This window comes from Solanum stenotomum, chromosome 9 (genome assembly GCF_019186545.1).
Source record: "Solanum stenotomum isolate F172 chromosome 9, ASM1918654v1, whole genome shotgun sequence".
Taxonomy (NCBI): domain Eukaryota; kingdom Viridiplantae; phylum Streptophyta; class Magnoliopsida; order Solanales; family Solanaceae; genus Solanum; species Solanum stenotomum.
The window spans coordinates 14,285,071-14,297,944 of NC_064290.1; positions in this window are offsets into that span (position 1 = coordinate 14,285,071).

Here is a 12,874-nt window from a genome sequence, read left to right on the forward strand (position 1 = left end):
CTAGGTCGTCATTCTTAAGATTCCTACCGAATTTTATGCCCAACAAATTAGACTAGATGTGGAGCCCTAAGTCGAAACTAGCATATAGTATTTACGATCACATAAACTCATATCACAATTAATGTTATACAATCACTGTCTATCATTCCAAGGGCATTGTACTACTCAAGTTTATCATGCAATATCATCCAGCAATTACCCAAGGTCAAGACCCACTCCCGACCCTCTATATTCAATCTATGAATTGAAATTCAAAGTGAAGAGAAAGTCTATTACCTTACAAACAACAAGGAGTGGGGTGATTGCGTGATAGTACTATGATTTAGCAAGACCAAGGAGTCACATTTTCGTCACTGACCAAACACCGGACCCTTGTTATCAGATTGTGGAGTGGGTTGATTATGGTATGAAAAGGGTTTTGGGAATATATGGAAGGGCGGATATTATGTGGTGGTTATGGAGTGATTTAGGGAGTTTAAAGAGTGGGAGAAACGGTTGTGGGAGCAATGGAGGGAAGGGAAATGATTTGAAACAATGGGGGTTTTAAGTAATGGGGGTCTGGGTCGGGTCAGTAAACTGTAGGGTGTGGACTCACGAGACCCCGTCTACGGTCCGTGAGTCGATCTACGGTCCGTAGATCAGGACCGTAGATCACAATTATACTAGGACAATGTTAGGGACTTACCTGGGATCTACGGATACCATTGACGGTCGGTGGATCAATCGACGAACCGTCGATGGGGTCCGTAGACCTTTGCACCAGACCATTTTCTGCAGATTTCTTGTGTGGTGTACCTGCACATGAAGCAACCAATAGGCTATTTTTTTTTTAAATTTTCTAGACACTTTTTTTAGACACGGACCCTATATTACTTCTAGCCAACACTAAGAACTAAAATACTGAAACCCCTACCTATATTGATACAAAAACGCAAGTAATCAAAGAAAGCTAAACTACATTATGTAAAACAGAACCCTATTGTTGGCTAGATTTTACATCTTGGGTTGCCTCCCAAGCAGCGCTTGATTTAACGTCGCGGCACGACGCAGGTATCTTGATTATTCAGACTTCATCAAGATTGCAGGTCTCAATCACTTCTTGCACAGTTTCAGCATTTCCCAGATAGATCTTTATTCTTTGTCCGTTCACCACAAACCTTGTTCCATCCTTATTTTCAAGTTCAACCACTCCATGCGAGAGCACTTTTGTGAGCAAAAATGGCCCAGTCCATTTGGACTTGAGTTTGCCTGGAAACAAGCGCAACCTAGAGTTGAATAGCAACACACGATCTCCAACCATAAATTCTCTCTTTTCAATTCTTTGATCATGATACCTCTTCATCTTCTCTTTGTACAAGGCTGAACTTTCATAAGCTTTTAGGCGAAACTCATCAAGCACGTTCAAGTCGTTCATCTTTTGATTAGATGTAATGCCCCAATCCAAGTTTAACTTCTTCATTGCCCACATCGCCTTGTGCTCTAGCTCTACTGGTAAATGACAAGACTTCCCATATACAAGTTGGTAAGGCGACATACATATGGGGGTCTTGTATGCAGTGCGATATGCCCATAGAGCATCATCAAACTTCCTTGACCAATCAGTTCGATTGGCGTTCACAGTCTTCGCCAATATCTGCTTTTATTTCTCTGTTGGACACCTCAACTTGACCGCTAGTCTGTGGATGATAAGGAGTGGCTACATTGTGACGGACACCATATTTCTCAAGTAGTGTTTTGAACAACTTGTTACAAAAGTGAGAGCCTCCATCGCTAATAATAGCCCTTGGTGTACCAAATCTGGAGAAGATATTCTTTTTCAAGAATGTGGTGACACTTTTACCTTCGTTGTTGGGAAGTGTTACTGCTTCCACCCACTTCGATACATAATCAACCGCGACCAGAATATACTTCATCCCATATGAACTCACAAATGGGCCCATGAAATCAATGCCCCATACATCAAACAATTCGATCACCAATATGGGATTCATAGGGAGCTCTTGCCTCTTTGAAATCCCTCCATCTCTTTGGCACCGATCACAAGACTTGACGAAATCATGAGCATCTTGGTGGAAGGTAGGCCAATAGTACCCACACTGCAAAATCTTATGTGCAGTCCGAATACCACTATGATGCCCACCAACAGGTGATGAATGGCATGCTTCAAGTACACTCAGCATTTCAACCTCAGGCACACAGCGACGAATAATCCCATCAGTACAACTACGATACAAATAAGGTTCATCCCAATAGAATTTCTTCACATCATGCATAAATTTCTTTCTTTGGTGAAAAGACAAATCGGGTGGCACAATGTCGCTTGCCAAATAATTAGCAAAGTCTGCGAGCTAAGGAATCAAATCATTAGAAGCAGCCAATACCTGTTCTTCCGGAAACACATCATTAATTTCAGCCCTATCTCCAAGCTTTAGCATGGCCTCTTCCTCTAATCTGGACAAGTGATCGGCAACTTGATTTTCGGTTCCCTTTCTATCTTTTACCACAAAATCAAACTCTTGCAGCAACAATACCCATCTGATCAATCGTGGTTTTGCATCCTTTTTCGCCATCAAATACCGCAATGCAGAATGGTTAGTATGCACGATGACCTTAGTACCAAGCAAGTAGGAACGAAATTTTTCGAATGCAAAAACCACCGCAAGAAGTTCTTGTTCGGTCACTGTATAATTCTTCTGAGCCACATTCAGAGCTTTGCTAGCATAGTAAATAGGGTGAAGAATTTTCTCACGCCTTTGACCTAATACAACACCAAGCGCCACTCCACTCGCATCACACATTACCTCAAACGGTTATTCCCAATCTGGTGAAATAATGATAGGTGTTGTAACCAACTTTTCCTTCAACTCTCCAAATGCTCTAAGACAAGCATCATCAAAGCAGAACTTATTCTCCTTCTCGAGCAGTTTGCACAAGGGATATGCAATTTTTGAGAAATCTTTGATGAATCTCCTATAAAAACCTGCATGCCCAAGAAAACTTCTAACACCTTTTACAGAGATAGGTGGTGGAAGATTTTCTGTTACCTCGACTTTAGCTCTATCAACCTCAATACCTTTATCTAAAATTCGATGACCCAACACTATGCCTTCTTTTACCATGAAATGACATTTCTCCCAATTCAGCACCAAGTTGCAGTTTTCACATCTTTTGAGCACCTCGGCCAGATGTTCTAGACAACGATCAAACGAATCACCTACAACTGAAAAATCATCCATGAACACTTCAATAGTGTCCTCCACCATATCAGAAAATATCGACATCATACATCTCTGGAAGGTCGCTGGAGATTGCACAATCCGAATGACATCCGTTTGAAAGCAAAAGTCCTATATGGGCAAGTGAAGGTGGTCTTTTCTTGGTCTTCAGGAGCTATAGAAATTTGATTGTAGCCCGAATACCCATCAAGAAAACAATACCAACCCTTGCCTGCAAGCCTATCTAACATCTGGTCCATGAATGGCATAGGAAAGTGGTCTTTCTCTGTCCACGCATTCAGCTTCCGATAATCCATGCAAACTCTCCACCTAGTAACAGGCCTCATTGGAACAAGCTCATTTCGTTCATTTGGAACCACATGCATACCACATTTCTTTGGTACACACTGCACAGGACAAACCTAATTACTATCTGAGATGGGATAAATAACTCCCGCATCCAGCCACTTGATGATCTCCTTTTTGACTACCTCTTGCATAGGTGGATTTAATCTTCTCTGGTGCTCAACACTGGGCTTATGATCTGGCATGAGTTGGATTTTGTGAGAACAGATACCGGGGGGAATCCCAATGATATCTGTAATAGTCCACCCAATCGCTCGCTTGAACTTCTTTAATACAGTCACCAAACACTCTACTTGCCTTGTATTCAAATCTGTTGCAATGATGACCGGCAAAGTATTCTCTTCGCCTAAATATACATACCTCAAGTGCGGTGGTAGAGCTTTAAGCTCCAATTTTGGTGCCTCCACAATAGATGGTCTTGTGGGTGGGGACTCGCGATTCTTCATGTCTAGCTCATACTTCTTTGGTTTGGATCGGTATTCAAACTTATCAAGTGCGGCTACCAACTCATCATATTCTTCAATACCATCACTATCAAAATTCATCATGACTGCTGCTAGTGCCTCAACACCTAATCGCTCTTCAATTTGCACTTCTGACCCACCCTCAACCATGTACGTTATAGCAGATACTGTTTGTAGCTCACCATTCTGCTTCATGGATCTACAGATATTGAAAGTTGCTTCTTCATTGTTCAGTCTGAACTTCATCTGTCCCTTTTCCATATCAACTAGCGCACACCCTGTGGCAAGAAATGGTCTCCCAAGGATGATGGGAACCTCAAAATCAACCTCACAGTCAAGGATCACAAAATCCGCCGAAAAGATGAAAGACTTTACTTTCACTAGCACATCAAGGAGCACACCTATGGGTCTCTTCACAGTCCGATCAGCCATCAGTAACCGCATTGCAGTGGGCTTTGGATCCCCTAGACCCAACTTCTTGTAAATAGATAAAGGCATAAGGTTGATGCTAGCACCTAGATCACACAATGCCTTAGCAAAGTGTAATAACCCTATAGTACATGGGATCGTGAAGGCACCAAGGTCTTCCTTCTTCTGCACCAGGGATCTTGTAGCAATAGCACTACAATGCTGCAATCTATCATCATCTTCAAAACTCACATACCTTTTCTTTGTCACCATATCTTTCATGAATTTTGCATATCCAGGCATTTGCTCCAAGGCTTCTATCAAAGGGACATTGATAGAAAGCAGTTTCAACATAGTGATAAACCTGCGATATTTCCCATCTTCAGTCTTCTTCACTAACCTTTGAGGAAAAGGTGGTGGAGGTCTAGGTATGGGAACCACTTTCTGAGGTATCTCCACTTCTTGTTCTGTCACAACCTCTGACTCCTCTCTAACTTTCACCACATCATCTTCTTTTCTATTCTCAACTTCTACCACAGACGGCATAGGTGGATCTATGGTTTGCTTACCTCCTCGATTGGTAATTGCCATACAATGTCCATCATTCTTTGGATTCTAGATGGTGTTGCTAGGAAGAGTGCCAGGTTGATGCGGGTTCACTGTAGTGGACAACTGCGTCATCTGCTGCTCTAGGTGCTTTATTGACACTGCATGGGCATCAACCTTTTGACCAATACCAGATAAGTCGTTTCTCATCTCCTTCACATTCTCATCAGTAGCATCAAACCTTCTCATCATCTTCTGCAGCATATCTTCAATACGCGTCATATTACTTCCAACTTCCCTAGCACTAGATTCCCAATTTTGACAGGGGACATAAGGTCCAACCCGATCGTTTCTGTTGCCATAGTTATTCCTGTTGTAGTTGTTGTCGCGATTGAAGTTCCCATCTCGGACGTAGTGACCCTCTCGGTTGTAATTTCCATAGTTCCGACCTTGGTTCCCTTGACCTTGGCGCCAATTTTCCGTGTTGGATCCTTGGGCGTTTGGTCGAAAACCCCCCGTCTGATCATTCACCGCATAAGTGTCCTTTTCATAGTAACACTCCTCAACTGGTGGTGGAGTTCTAGTTAAGTAATTTACAACATTTACCTTTTCTGCTCCTCCACTCACATGCTTCAATACCAACCCCAACTTTGTCCTCATCTGAGCCATCTCCTCACGAATATCATCTGCAGAGTTAACAGTAGCATTATGAACAGCAAATGTGTTTCTCCCAGTATCTGACCTTCTAGTGCTCCACGTTTTATTGTTGCGAGAGATCCTCTCCAATTTTTCAGCAATCTGTGCGTATGTACAATCACCATATGAACCTCCAGCAATAGTGTCAAGTACTGCTTTATTGTTATCATCCTGTCCTCGATAGAAATATTCCTTCAGTGACTCATCATCAATACGGTGATTTGGGACACTTCTAACGAAAGTAGTGAATCTGTCCCATGAGCTACTCACAGACTCTCCAGGTAATGCCACAAAATTGTTGACCCGATCTTTGTGATTTAGCTTCTTAGATACTGGATAGTACTTTGCTTTAAATACCTCTGCTAGTTGGTCCCATGTGAAAATTGAGTTATAAGGAAGCTCAGTGAACCATACTGCAGCGTCGCCCGTCAGTGACAGAGGGAACACTCGTAACCCAATGACGTTCATATCCAAGTCTGGTCTGCCTACACAACTTTTGCAAACCACCCTGAGCTTGGCTAAGTGAGCATGTGGATCCTCTGATGGCGATCCTGAAAATAAACCACTTGCTGTAAGCATCTGCATCAAACTACTAGTCACCACAAATGTGTGCCCTAGTGGTAGAGGAGGTAGGACGATGGGTCCATCGGAATCTGCTATGTCGACGTTGCCCCGATAGTTGTCATGGTGTTGTGGGCCTGGTGGACCATGCACTCTCATTGCATCTCCCAATTGATTTTCAGCTAGACCCCGGTTTTCCCCACCAACTACTCTTGGCTGCTGTAACTTAACTGCTTCATCTAGATTTCCTCCGATAGGGTGAACTGGAAGTCCTTGATTGTTAATTCTTCGCAAAGTTCTGTTCAACTCTGGGTCGTACGGAGTAAGTGGTTCGTCTTGGCTCCGTGTACTTGGCATACACTAGAGTGGGAACCTGAGAGAGACAAAAACAAAGAAAAAGTAAAATTAGGAAATATTTGACTAACGTTCAATATTGTAGTTAAAACTAACTTTAAAAGCCAGATTCCCCGGCAGCGACGCCAAAATTTGATACGCTCAAATTACACCTCCTTTCAGAAGCATAAGCGATCGTTATCAAGTAAAGAACCCAACTTGTAGGTTGGGATCGATCCCACGAGGAAAATGGTTTAGACTTTACTTTTAACCGACAACTATATTCGATTAGTCAAATTATTTCCAGAAACAGGTAATAAAAAGGGGGGTTTGTGCTTGTGTAAAACAAATAGTAATAAGTAATATTGTAATCAATAATTAAACTCAACTTTGGTTGTTATCAAGATAAGAGAAATAACTAGGGTATACGTGTTCCCCATAATCTCATAACGCAGTAATCCTAGTAATAGCAATCCTTTTCTAGTGTATTACATGCAAAGTGATAAGTTAGGTATCTCTAAATCCTTGGTCCGGCATCTAGAGAATTTCACCCCGCACCTTGGTCCGGCTACGTGTGTATAATTTACTAACCCTTACCTTTACCTCATATTAGACATCATAATCGATGTTTGGCTTAGTTATTACTTCGCACCAATCGACACTAGCCTATTAGATAGTATCACACTAAATCTATGTTGATAATTCTTTTCTTGTTAATTACCTCCTTGGTCCGGCAAGTAGTAACAAGGCGAGTTCTAACGTTGGCCACCGTTAAAAAGACTTCTAAACGAAAGAATTATCAATGCATGCAAAATACTAGTCAAGAATTGCTTATTTACTATTCATACTTTGTTAATTGATCATGGTTCCCACAACCCTAGTTGTGGATTTAGTTACTCATATTAGCAAGAACACAATTCATAATTGTAGATGGAGAAATCATGAACTTACGTAAAGAGAATAATAAACCCAGAAAATTAACTTGAATTGCAAAGCCAAAATCTTCAAAACGAACTTGGGAAATCAATAATTGCTAGGGTTGCAAATTAATCTCCAAAGTTACAAAGCAAAAATAGAATAATAGTGTCTAACCCCCAAAAACGAGGTTTACATGTCCTATTTATAGAAAACAAATCCTAAATAAAAAAGGAAACAAATTAAGGAAAGTTTTGTTCAGGTACGCGTCTTCGATCCACGAGACTGACTTACGGACCGTCGATTGATCTACGGTCCGTAAGTCCCTTCCGTCACTCGGGACTTAGAAAATATTTCAGCATCCAACAATCAGCTTCTCTGAAGCAAACGACGGACCAGCAGCACGGACCGTAGATCGACCTACGGTCCGTCAATCCCTTCCGTAGCTCCATACTTAGCATCTTCAAAAATCAGGTACTGGAACCCTCGCAGTCTCACTCTACGGATCAACAGTACGGTCCGTAGATCAATCTACGGACCGTCAATGGGCACTGTGGTTCCACACTTGGTCAGATTTCCCTGATTTGTCCTCAACACATTCCTGCTGATCTACGGTCATCACCTACGGACCGTGAATGGACTTACGGTTCGTAGATGACCTCCGTGGATGCCTTTTTCTGCATTTCCTTCAGCAATCTCTAAACTTCCGCGCCTGAACACCTTTCCTGCAAAACATGATAAAACACATAAAAACCAATATAAAAAGGCCCTAGACACACACAACTTGTAAGTGAAATGTATTAGAAATACCGTAAACTCACGGTATATCAATCAGCTCCGGGCATAGACCTATCTGCTTTGCAGGCTGACTTAGCCAGCCTCCGGACTGACGTTGATGCCCTTCTTGCTGCACCTTCAGTTGAGACTCAAGCTACTCCTACTGCACTGGCTAATGATACAGTGCTAGAGGCCCTATTCAGTGGGACCGTTGAGGAGGGGCCTGCACTGACACATGCCAAGGGCAAGCGCACCGCTCTATCGCACGGAGGAAGAGAAAGCTCAGAAAAGACAGCGTCAGGAGGAGAAGGTGGCTAGGAGGGCTTCGATTGCAGACGAAGAGTTGCGCCAGTAGAGGGTGCGTGAAAGAGCTGTAGGGGCATCGAGCTCTGCCCCAGTTGCAGAGGTTCAGCCTATTTTGAAAAATGTTACGAGCACCACTGATGGTGCGGTGAGATTGATAGAGAGAACTACTGAGAGTGTTATGATTGCAAATGTGGGTACTAGAGTGATAGCTCCAGCCACGAAGTTAGGGAGTGGCTTGGTGGTAGTGATGTTGTCGTGAAGACTAGCGGTTCGCTCATAGAGGTTTATGGGTTTGTATGAGAGGATAGTTGGTTTGATTACATTGTTGAACTTAGGGCTTTGATCGAGTTGTTTGCGAGTAGGAGTGGTTTTTCTCCTTACTAAAATGAGTAATGTGATAAAAAGTTAATGCGACGACCATAGTCACTTCAACAAAGCCAGAATAATGATTGTTTTTCTTAGAGTAGTAGCTACTTTGATGGGGGAGACCCGTGGAATTCTCTTTTCAATGAGGGTCTCCATGTGAAAGGGGTGGGTGGATTGAGTTTTGGGCTTAGTGCCCACAGTCTCATTACTCCTGATGGAATTTGGGGGGTTTGGGGGAATCCAGCTGCTTTAATAGAGTCGTAGAGGTAGAGTTATGGCGGGTTGGTATGTTAATCTTAATGGCTGAAGTAGGTGGGCAATGGGATTTTGGAAAGTGCTTCCCTGACTCACTTTTGTAATTATTTTTCATGTTTTTATTTGAAATTGTTATATCATAGGTGGTAGCTTCCCGGCCATTGTTGTGCCATAATTTCTCAGGGGTTGTGCTAAGGAACTAATTACCTGATTATGGGTCATATGATTGTACATTTTGTAGTGATTTGTGATATACCGTGAGTTTACGGTATTTCTAATACATTTCACTTACAAGTTGTGTGTGTCTAGGGCCTTTTTATATTGGTTTTTATGTGTTTTTATCATGTTTTGCAGGAAAGGTGTTCAGGCGCGGAAGTTTAGAGACAGCTGAAGGAAATGCAGAAAAAGGGCATCCACGGAGGTGATCTACGGACCGTAGGTCCATTCACGGTCCGTAGGTTATGACCGTAGATCAGCAGGCATGGTATTGAGGACAAATCAGGGAAATCTGACCAAGTGTGGAACCACGGTGCCCATTGACGGTTCGTAGATTGATCTACGGACCGTACTGTTGATCCGTAGAGTGATACTGCGAGGGTTCCAGTACCTGATTTTTGAAGATTCTAAGTATGGAGCTACGGAGGGGATTGACGGACCGTAGGTCGATCTACGGTCCGTACTGCTGGTCCGTCGTTTGCTTCAGAGAAGCTGATTTTTGGAAGCTGAAATATTTTCTAAGTCCCGATTGACGGAAGGGACTTACGGACCGTAGATCCATCGACGGTCCGTAAGTCGGTCTCGTGGATTGAAGACGCGTACCTGAACAAAACTTTCCTTAATTTGTTTCCTTTTTTATTTAGGATTTGTTTTCTATAAATAGGACATGTAAACCTCGTTTTTGGGGGTTAGACACTATTATTCTAGTTTTACTTTGTAACTTTGGAGATTAATTTGCAACTCTAGCAATTATTGATTTCCCAAGTTCGTTTTGAAGATTTTGGCTTTGCAATTCAAGTTAAATTTCTGGGTTTATTATTCTCTTTACGTAAGTTCATGATTTCTTCATCTACAATTATAAATTGTGTTCTTGCCAATATGAGTAACTAAATCCACAACTAGGGTTGTGGGAACCATGAGCGATTAACAAAGTATGAATAGTAAATAAGCAATTCTTGAATAGTGTGTTGCATGTATTGATAATTCTTTCGTTTAGAAGTCTTTTTAACGGTGGCCAACGTTAGAACTCGCCTTGTTGCTACTTGCCGGACCAAGGAGGTAATCAACAAGAAAAGAATTATCAACATAGATTTAGTGTGATACTATCTAATAGGTTAGTGTCGATTGGTGCGAAGTAATAACTAAGTCAAACATCGATTATGATGTCTAATATGAGGTAAAGGTAAGGGTTAGTAAATTATACACACGTAGTCGGACCAAGATGCGGGGTGAAATTCTCTAGATGCCGGACCAAGGATTTAGAAATACCTAACTTATCACTTTGCATGTAATACACTAGAAAAGGATAGATGTTATTAGGATTACTGCGTTATGAGATTGTGGGGAACACGTATACCCTAGTTATTTCTCTTATCTTGATAACAACCAAAGTTGAGTTTGATTATTGATTACTTATTAAGTTCTTACTATTTGTTTCACACAAGCACAACCCCTCTTTTATTACCTGTTTCTGGAAATAATTTGACTAATTGAATATAATTGTTGATTAAAGTAAAGTCTAAACCATTTTCCTCGTGGGATCGATCCCAACCTACAAGTTGGGTTCTTTACTTGATAACGATCACTTATACTTCTGTAAGGAGGTGTAATTTGAGTGTATCAATTTGCCTTTAACTAGTATGTTGATTCCCTGCAGCTTGTCCGTTATGCTAGAATCTTTCTTCCTTTTTGGGAAGGCAGCCACTTTCCATTCCTATTTGGGCTCCTTTGTGGTTTGAGTTGCTTTTTGGGTGTTGACGGGTAGATTTAGTAGACAACAATTACAACTCTTTCGAGTATGGCCAAGTTTCCCACAACTAGTGCACATAATATCATCCCCTTCATAGATGATGTTTTGTTTGTGGCATCCAATTATGACTTCGGTCTTTAGAGGGACTTCCAGATGAAATTGAATGCAAATGCATGTATCGACCCCTCAACGTTGCAAAGGTGCATGTTTCAATTTTCAGTAGTTCCCCCAATCTCTTTCTCACCTTCTCTAGTACTTCCTTATGTAGAATTTTGTGGGGAATTGAGGCAGTCTAGCCCAGATTGCAGTGTGGGTTAGTGTTGATGCTTCCAGGACAAAGTTTGGTTCCCATCACTTAACAGAGAGGAAGTGTCCTGCTATAAACCAAGGGCCTCCATGCAGGGCTGTTTGCAGTTTTTCACTTTGTGGAATTTCGCTACAAAATAATCTGAACCCAGGTCAATCAAAGTAAGGGATTTTGATATTTAATCGACTTGGGTTCAGATAGCTTCCACGTATATGTTAGTTTTATTTTTAGTTAGGTGTGAGACAACTTCTTCTAGAATACTTTGATTATGACTGAGAGGCTCCAAGGTTCATATATTCTTTGTTTATCTTCCTCTGTTAGCACGATTTCGTCTAAGGAGGTGGGGGAGTTCTTCTCTCCACAATGGATGCTTTTATAAAGTAAATTGTGTTAAGGGTCTTTGTTAATTAGTACATCTTTGAAGGATTATTGATGTTGCTTTTGCCAATTTTTCGTTATCATAGCAGAGAGTCCGTCTAGTGGTTCTGGTGGATCCAGTGAGATCGAAGTTGGTTGCTTCGTGGTTTAGTGGGTGAACATGACCATAATCTAGGAGAGAGTCTTTCTTCTAGTGAGAATTAATATTTTATGCATGTATACTGTAAAATCTCACTAAATTAATACTCGATAAATTAATAATCTCTCTAAGATAATATTTATTTCCAGTCCTGACTTGGGTCAATGAAACAAAATCACTCATCTTGATAAGGTAATAAGATAATATATTTTCAGAAAACTCTTATATAAATATATGGTCCCATTAATATTATAAATTAATAATTCTTTAAAAGTATAAATATATCTTAGATAATTTAATTGTGTTTTATTTTTTATTAAAATTTAAATGTAGTTGAAGCTCATCTCTAACTTTTCTTATTACATCCAAAAGTTCTGGTGTTGTCTTTTCGAACTGCACCATAAAATTATGAAGAGTTTTGGATGTGATAAGTGTTTCATTACACGTAACTACTTCCAAATGTATTGTATCATTTTCAACTTCATCAGCAACATTGATGTGTTCATTATACTTTATGTATGATAAATTTATTTTTGTAGGTGAATTCAATAAATATGATACATAAATTAGTAAGATACAATGATTTTGTTGCAATCAAAATCAACCTTAATTGAATCTCAAAACACACTTTAAATTAATAAATATTAATTTATCAATTAATAATATCTCTACAAAATAATAATATTTTATAGTCTCATCTATATTAATTTAGTTAGATTTTACTATACATATCTTTTCCTAGAATTGAAATTCTTGGTAAGCCCCACTAATTCCTTAACCGTGGGGATCTTTTGTTATTTCCTTCAAGTCAAACTTTGTATAATTATTAGGCAAAAGGCTATGGTGGACCCTTGTACTTATGTCAATTTATATTTT